Genomic DNA, 7753 nt, shown 5'->3' with positions numbered 1-7753 from the left:
ACAACAGTGGGAAGCATTGGAGTTAACATGGGCCAGCATCCCTGTGGAAGGCTTTCGACACCTTGCAGAGTCACACTTGATTAATGCAATGAATCACTAAAATGTGTGAATATTTTTTGCAGGGCCATGTGTCGTGGGAGAGCTATTGTCTTTACACTGCACCACTCAGAGGGGGTGGGTGTGTGTGTGTGTGGGGGGGGGTATGTGGTGTAGATGGCGACATGAGGAGGTAGTTTGGAAGATGTCTCTTAAAGACAGATTTGAATCTAGATCTGTCTCTTTACACTACACAAGTATCTCTCCTGGACCTAGGTTGTGTCTCATTTGTAGCTAAATCAGGTGTATGAAATAGATAAATGTGTGGTGAAGTAACTCATCTTGTTCATTACTCGAATTAACATCTTTTCTGTGAGGATTACGCAGTGATTTTATAGACAATAAAGAGTAAAGGGAAAGTAAAGGTGGTGTGTAACGTCTCTTTAAGAAAACATGTCAGATACAGGCCTAGCAGCAACAACTCATTCTACCAATAAATTATTTAAAGCGACAGTACCACTAAACTGAGACTTAAAGGAGAGGAGAGAGGAGGAGAGAGGAATGGAGAGGGAGTAGAGAAGTGGAGAGGATGGAGAGGGAGTAGAGGAGAGAGCAAAGGAAGGAGGGGACAGAGAGAGAGAGAGAGGAGACAGAAAGGAGAGGAGAGGAGAGAGCAAAGGAAGGAGGGGACAGAGAGAGAGAGGAGAGGAACAGAAAGGAGAGGAGAGGACAGAAGTGAGGAGGAATGGAGAGGGAGTAGAGGAGAGAGCAAAGGAAGGAGAGGACGGAGAGAGAGGAGAGGAACAGAAAGGAGAGGAGAGAAGTGAGGAGGATAGGAGAGGAATAGAAAGGAGAGGAGAGAGTGTAGGAGAGGAAATGAGAAGAGGAGATGTGAGAAAGTAGGAGAGGAAATGAGGAGAGGAGCTGTGAGAGAGTAGGAGAGGAAATGAGGAGAGGAGATGACGAGAGGAGATGTGAGAGAGTAGGAGAGGAAATAAGGAGAGGAGATGTGAGAGAGTATGAGAGGAAATGAGGAGAGGAGATGTGAGAGAGTACGAGAGGAAATGTGAGAGAGTAGGAGAGGAAATGAGGAGAGGAGGTGTGAGAGAGTAGGAGAGGAAATGAGGAGAGGAGATGTGAGAGAGTAGGAAAGGATATGACGAGAGGAAATGTGAGAGAGTAGGAGAGGAAATGAAGAGAGGTTGATGTGAGAGAGTAGGAGAGGAAATGAGGAGAGGAGATGTGAGAGAGTAGGAGAGGAAATGAGGAGAGGAGATGTGAGAGAGTAGAAGAGGAAATGAGGAGAGGAGAGGAGATGTGAGAGAGTAGGAGAGGAAATGAGGAGAGGAGATGTGAGAGAGTAGGAGAGGAAATGAGGAGAGGAGAGGAGATGTGAGAGAGTAGGAGAGGAAATGAGGAGAGGAGATGTGAGAGAGTAGGAGAGGAAATGAGGAGAGGAGATGTGAGAGAGTAGGAGAGGAAATGAGGAGAGGATAAAATATCAGTTTGCCTCCGGCTCTGTCGTTGTTAAATGATATTCCTTCTTCATCTGATGGGTGTATATGTTGGCCATAAGGCCTGAGGCTGTGGCAGTATGGCTCTGAGAGATAGACCATGATACAATGCCATTGTGTTACAGCCTGGCTGAAACCTGAGTGACCCCAGCATGCCTGCCCTTACAGTGGCACGGTACCTTCTAGATCAGCCAGCTAGACACTACATCCTGCCCACTAGCCATTATTATGGAGCAAACCTCATCAACAATAGACTGTAGCCAGGCCTAGAATCTACACAGCTTCATTTAACCATTTACTGTGTGGATGATGTGATGATGTGTTCTGTATACACCACTACTGTATTAATCAACAATATAGATTCAATTATTTAGGGAAAGACGAGGTCTTTGTGGTGGCAGCATCATTATTGGTGTGGAAGCATCATAATTGGGGTGGCAGCATCATTATTGTGGTGTCTGCATCATTATTGTGGTGTCTGCATCATTATTGTGGTGTCTGCATCATTATTGTGGTGTCTGCATCATTATTGTGGTGTCTGCATCATTATTATGGTGGCAGCATCAGTATTGTGGTGGCAGTATCAGTATTTTGGTGGCAGCATCAGTATTGTTGTGTTGTGGCAGCATCAGTATTGTTGTGGCAGCATTAGTATTGTGGTGGCAGCATCAGTATTGTTGTGGCAGCATTATAATTGTTGTGGCATGTGGTGGCAGCATCAGTATTGTTGTGGCAGCATTAGTATTGTTGTGGCAGCATCAGTAGTGTGGTGGCAGCATCAGTAGTGTGGTGGCAGCATTAGTATTGTTGTGGCAGCATCAGTAGTGTGGTGGCAGCATCATTAGTGTGGTGGCAGCATCAGTATTATGTAGGCAGAATCAGTATTGTGGTGGCAGCATCAGTATTGTGGTGGCAGCATCCGTATTGTGGTGGCAGCATCAGTATTATGGTGTGGTGGTGGCAGCAGCATCAGTATTGTGGTGGCAGCATCAGTATAGTGGTGGCAGCATCATTATTGGGGTGGCAGCATCCGTATTGTGGTGGCAGCATCAGTATAGTGGTGGCAGCATCATTAGTGTGGTGGCAGCATCAGTATTGTGGTGGCAGCATCAGTATTGTGGTGGCAGCATCAGTATTGTGGTGGCAGCATCAGTATTGTGGTGGCAGCATCAGTATTGTTGTGGCAGCATTAGAATTGTTGTGGCATGTGGTGGCAGCATCAGTATTGTGGGCAGCATTAGTATTGTTGTGGCAGCATCAGTAGTGTGGTGGCAGCTTCAGTAGTGTGGTGGCAGCATTAGTATTGTTGTGGCAGCATCAGTAGTGTGGTGGCAGCATCAGTATTGTGGTGGCAGCATCAGTATTGTGGTAGCAGCATCAGTATTGTGGTGGCAGCATCAGTATTGTGGTGGCAGCATCAGTATTGTGGTGGCAGCATCAGTATTGTGGTTTTCATCATCAGTGTTGTGGTGGCAGCATCAGTATTGTGGTGGCAGCATCATTAGTGTGGTGGCAGCATCAGTATTGTGGTTTTCATCATCAGGTGTGGCAGCATCAGTATTGTGGTGGCAGCATCAGTATATCATCAGTGTTGTGGTGGCAGCATCATTATCATCAGTGTTGTGGTGGCAGCATCCAGTATTGTGGTGGCAGCATCAGTATTGTGGTTTTCATCATCAGTGTTGTGGTGGCAGCATCAGTATTATGGTGGCAGCATCAGTGTTCATCAGTGGTGGCAGCATCATTATTTTGGTGGCAGCATCAGTATTGTGGTGGCAGCATCACTATTGTTGTGGCAGCATTATAATTGTTGTGGCATATGGTGGCAGCATCAGTATTGTTGTGGCAGCATTAGTATTGTTGTGGCAGCATCAGTAGTGTGGTGGCAGCATCAGTAGTGTGGTGGCAGCATTAGTATTGTTGTGGCAGCATCAGTAGTGTGGTGGCAGCATCAGTATTATGTCGGCAGAATCAGTATTGTGGTGGCAGCATCAGTATTGTGGTAGCAGCATCAGTATTGTGGTAGCAGCATCAGTATTGTGGTGGCAGCATCAGTTTTCATCATTGTTGTGGTGGCAGCATCAGTATTGTGGTTTTCATCATCAGTGTTGTGGTGGCAGCATCAGTGGCAGCATAATTGTGTGGTCAGTATTGTGGCAGCATCAGTATTGTGGTTTTCATCATCAGTATTGTGTGGCAGCATCAGTATTGTGGTGGCAGCATCAGTATTGTGGTTTTCATCATCAGTGTTGTGCATCAGTATTGTGGTTTTCATCATCAGTTTTCATCATCATCATCAGTGTTGTGGTGGCAGCATCAGTATTGTGGTTTTGTGGTTTTCATCATCAGTGTTGTGGTGGCAGCATCAGTATTGTGGTGGCAGCATAATTAGTGTTGGGTTTTCATCATCAGTGTTGTGGTGGCATCAGTATTGTGTGGCAGCATCAGTATTGTGGTTTTATGGTGGCAGTATCATCATCAGTATTGTGGTGGCAGCATCAGTATTGTGGTTTTCATCATCAGTGTTGTGGTGGCAGCATCAGTATTGTGGTGGCAGCATAATTAGTGTTGGCAGCATCAGTATTGTGTGGCAGCATCAGTATTGTGGTTTTCATCATCAGTGTTGTGGTGGCAGCATCAGTATTGTGGTTTTCATCATCAGTGTTGTGGTGGCAGCATCAGTATTGTGGTTTTCATCATCAGTGTTATGGTGGCAGCATCAGTATTGTGGTTTCATCATCAGTGTTGTGGTGGCAGCATCAGTATTATGGTGGCAGCATCAGTATTGTGGTTTTCATCATCAGTGTTGTGGTGGCAGCATCAGTATTGTGGTGGCAGTATCAGTATTATGGCAGCAGCATCAGTATTGTGGTAGCAGCATCAGTATTGTGGTGGCAGCATCAGTATTATGGTGGCAGCATCAGTATTATGGTGGCAGCATCATTAGTGTGGTGGCAGCATCAGTATTATGGTGGCAGCATCATTAGTGTGGTGGCAGCATCAGTATTGTGGTGTCAGCATAATGTTATAGGTATTCTTGTCACCAGCAGGGACTGGGGAGTTTGTCAGGATATTTATCATTTGTTCTCTATCGCTCCTCTGTTGTTCCTCAAGCAAGGGGAGGCTGGTGACATCACGACGTCCCATCAGACCAACTCATTGAAGTTCCTCAAGCGAGGTTGGAGGCTGGTGACATCACGACGCCCCATCAGACCAACTCATTGAAGTTCCTGAAGCGAGGTTGGAGGCTGGTGACATCACGACGCCCCATCAGACCAACTCATTGAAGTTCCTCAAGCGAGGTTGGAGGCTGGTGACATCACGACGTCCCATCAGACCAACTCATTGAGGTTTGCAGTTGTGTCTTTTTTTACAGGTGTCAAACTCATTCCACGGAGGGCCAAGTGTCTCAGGGTTGTTTTTTTTTGCTCCTCCCCTGGACTCGATTGATTAATTAAGGTCACTGATTAGTAAGGAACTCCCTTCACCTGGTTGTCTAGGTTTTAATTGAACGGAGAAACCAAAAACCAGGGGACACCCGCTCCTCTGTGGAACGAGTTCGACGTGCTTTAGTATGTGTACTTTAGTGTATTTATACATGGGATATTGCTTTTCAACAGGAAAAGTTTTTTTTTAATCACTGGAGGACTTCTTTAACTCTGGGTTGTGAAGACATACTGTATGCAATCAAGATATCTTCCTTTTTTGTTGTTTATTCATTTAGAAAATGTTGTATAATTTTTCTTTCATTTTGTAAATGTGGAGCTGGTTGTGTACATCAGTAGGACAAATACATTGGTTACCATTTTGACTAAATAAATAGCTGATAACCTTCTACACATATTCAGTAAGTAGACCAACACAACGCTGTTTTTTTTGTTTTTTTAAACTAGGCAAATCAGTTTTGAACAAATTCTTATTTACAATGACGGCCTAGTAACAGGGGTTAACTGCCTTGTTCAGGGGCAGAATGACAGATTTTTTTTTACCTTGTCAGCTCAAAGATTTGATCTTGCAACCTCTCAGTTACAAGGCCAATGCTCTAACCACCTCTCGGTTACAAGGCCAATGCTCTAACCACCTCTCGGTTACAAGGCCAATGCTCTAACCACCTCTCAGTTACAAGGCCAATGCTCTAACCACCTCTCAGTTACAAGGCCAATGCTCTAACCACCTCTCGGTTACAAGGCCAATGCTCTAACCACCTCTCAGTTACAAGGCCAATGCTCTAACCACCTCTCGGTTACAAGGCCAATGCTCTAACCACCTCTCGGTTACAAGGCCAATGCTCTAACCACCTCTCGGTTACAAGGCCAATGCTCTAACCACCTCTCGGTTACAAGGCCAATGCTCTAACCACCTCTCAGTTACAAGGCCAATGCTCTAACCACCTCTCAGTTACAAGGCCAATGCTCTAACCACCTCTCAGTTACAAGGCCAATGCTCTAACCACCTCTCAGTTACAAGGCCAATGCTCTAACCACCTCTCAGTTACAAGGCCAATGCTCTAACCACCTCTCAGTTACAAGGCCAATGCTCTAACCACTAGGCTAGCTGCCTCCCCCACAAATCAACTGTGAGGTGATTCTACACGTATTCAATAAGTAGACCAACATAATGTCGTACTGTAATTAAGTTACGATCATATTACACCTATTATTCCCAAAGATAATTGAATTGTTGAGAAAATACCTCAATTCAACCCCTTTGTGGGGCTAAGCCAAAGCTGACTCAACAAGAAGAGCTGTGTTCATGATGTCCTCACCCGCGCCTCATTCTCCAATCCCTGCCACCGAGAGAGGATTACACTGGTGTCTTGCAATGGGATTTACTGAAAAAGAGCAGAAGGAGATTTCCTCTCACATTTTGGGGATGGGATATAATCACCGTCCCAAATTGCACCCTATTCCCTATTTAGTGCCCTACTTTTTGACCAGAGCCCCTGGTCAAAGTAGTGTGCCGTAGGAATAGGGTACCATTTGGGAGGGACCCATAAACCCTGCACTCCAACAGAGAGACAGTGCAGGGTGAAAAGGGCGTCTTTTATTTACAGAATCACCGTATCAGAAATGGTCTGTCTATATATTATACAAGGTGTAATATACTGCTCTATCGGCATCTCATTGGGAAATTATCTTACGGTAAAATGAAGGCAGGTTAGCCTAGTGGTTAGAGTGTTGGACTAGTAACCGGAAGGTTGCAAGTTCAAACCCCCGAGCTGACAAGACAAATCTGTTGTTCTGCACCTGAACAGGCAGTTAACCCACTGTTCCTAGGCTGTCATTGAAAATAAAATATCTTTAAACATTTTTTTAAATTAAATACTGCATATCCATCCATCATGTATACATTAGTATACATATGATATTTACACTGAGTGTACAAAACATTAAGAACACCTTCCTAATAGTGAGTTGCGCCCCCCCCCACCACTCCCCCAATTCATTGGGGCATGGACTTTACAAGGCGTTCCACAGGGATGCTGGCCCATGTTGACTCCAATGCTTCCCACAGTTGTGTCAAGCTGACTGGACGTCCTTTGGGTGGTGGACCATTCTTGATACACAGGAAACTGTTGAGCGTGAAAAAAATCACAGCAGCGTTGCAGTTCTTGACACAAACCGGTGAACCTGGCACCTACTAACATACCCAGTTTAAAGGCAGTTAAATATTTTGTCTTGCTCATTTACCCTCTGAATGGCACACGCACTGAATCGATGTCACAATTGGCTGAAGGCTTAAAAATCATTATTTAATTAACCCGTCTCCTCCCCTTTATCTACTCTGATTGAAGTGGATTTAAAAAAGTGACATCAATAAGGGATCATAGCTCTCACCTGGATTCACCTGGTCAAGCTACATTGCTCACTCGCAGTGGTCTAAGACACTGCATCTCAGAACTCAGAAGTGTCACTACAGACACTCTGGTTTGAATCCAGGCTGTATCACAACTGCCTGTGATTGGGAGTCCCATAGTGTGGAGTACAATTTGCCCAGTGTCGTCTGGGCTTGGCCAGGGTAGGCCGGCATTGTAAATGTAATGCCCGGGGTGTAGTGGAGGAAGAAGTCAGGAGCAGGAAACAGAGAGTTCAGGGAAGCGAATACTTTTTCATTCACCACACCGGTGAAAACGACGCCACTCAAACAAATGCCCCAAAACACGGGGAACTAAACAGTCCAGAACACACACACACACACACACA

This window comes from Oncorhynchus gorbuscha, linkage group LG15 (genome assembly GCF_021184085.1).
Source record: "Oncorhynchus gorbuscha isolate QuinsamMale2020 ecotype Even-year linkage group LG15, OgorEven_v1.0, whole genome shotgun sequence".
Classification (NCBI taxonomy): domain Eukaryota; kingdom Metazoa; phylum Chordata; class Actinopteri; order Salmoniformes; family Salmonidae; genus Oncorhynchus; species Oncorhynchus gorbuscha.
The sequence above is the reverse complement of the archived record's forward strand: the minus strand, read 5'-3'. Positions refer to the sequence as shown.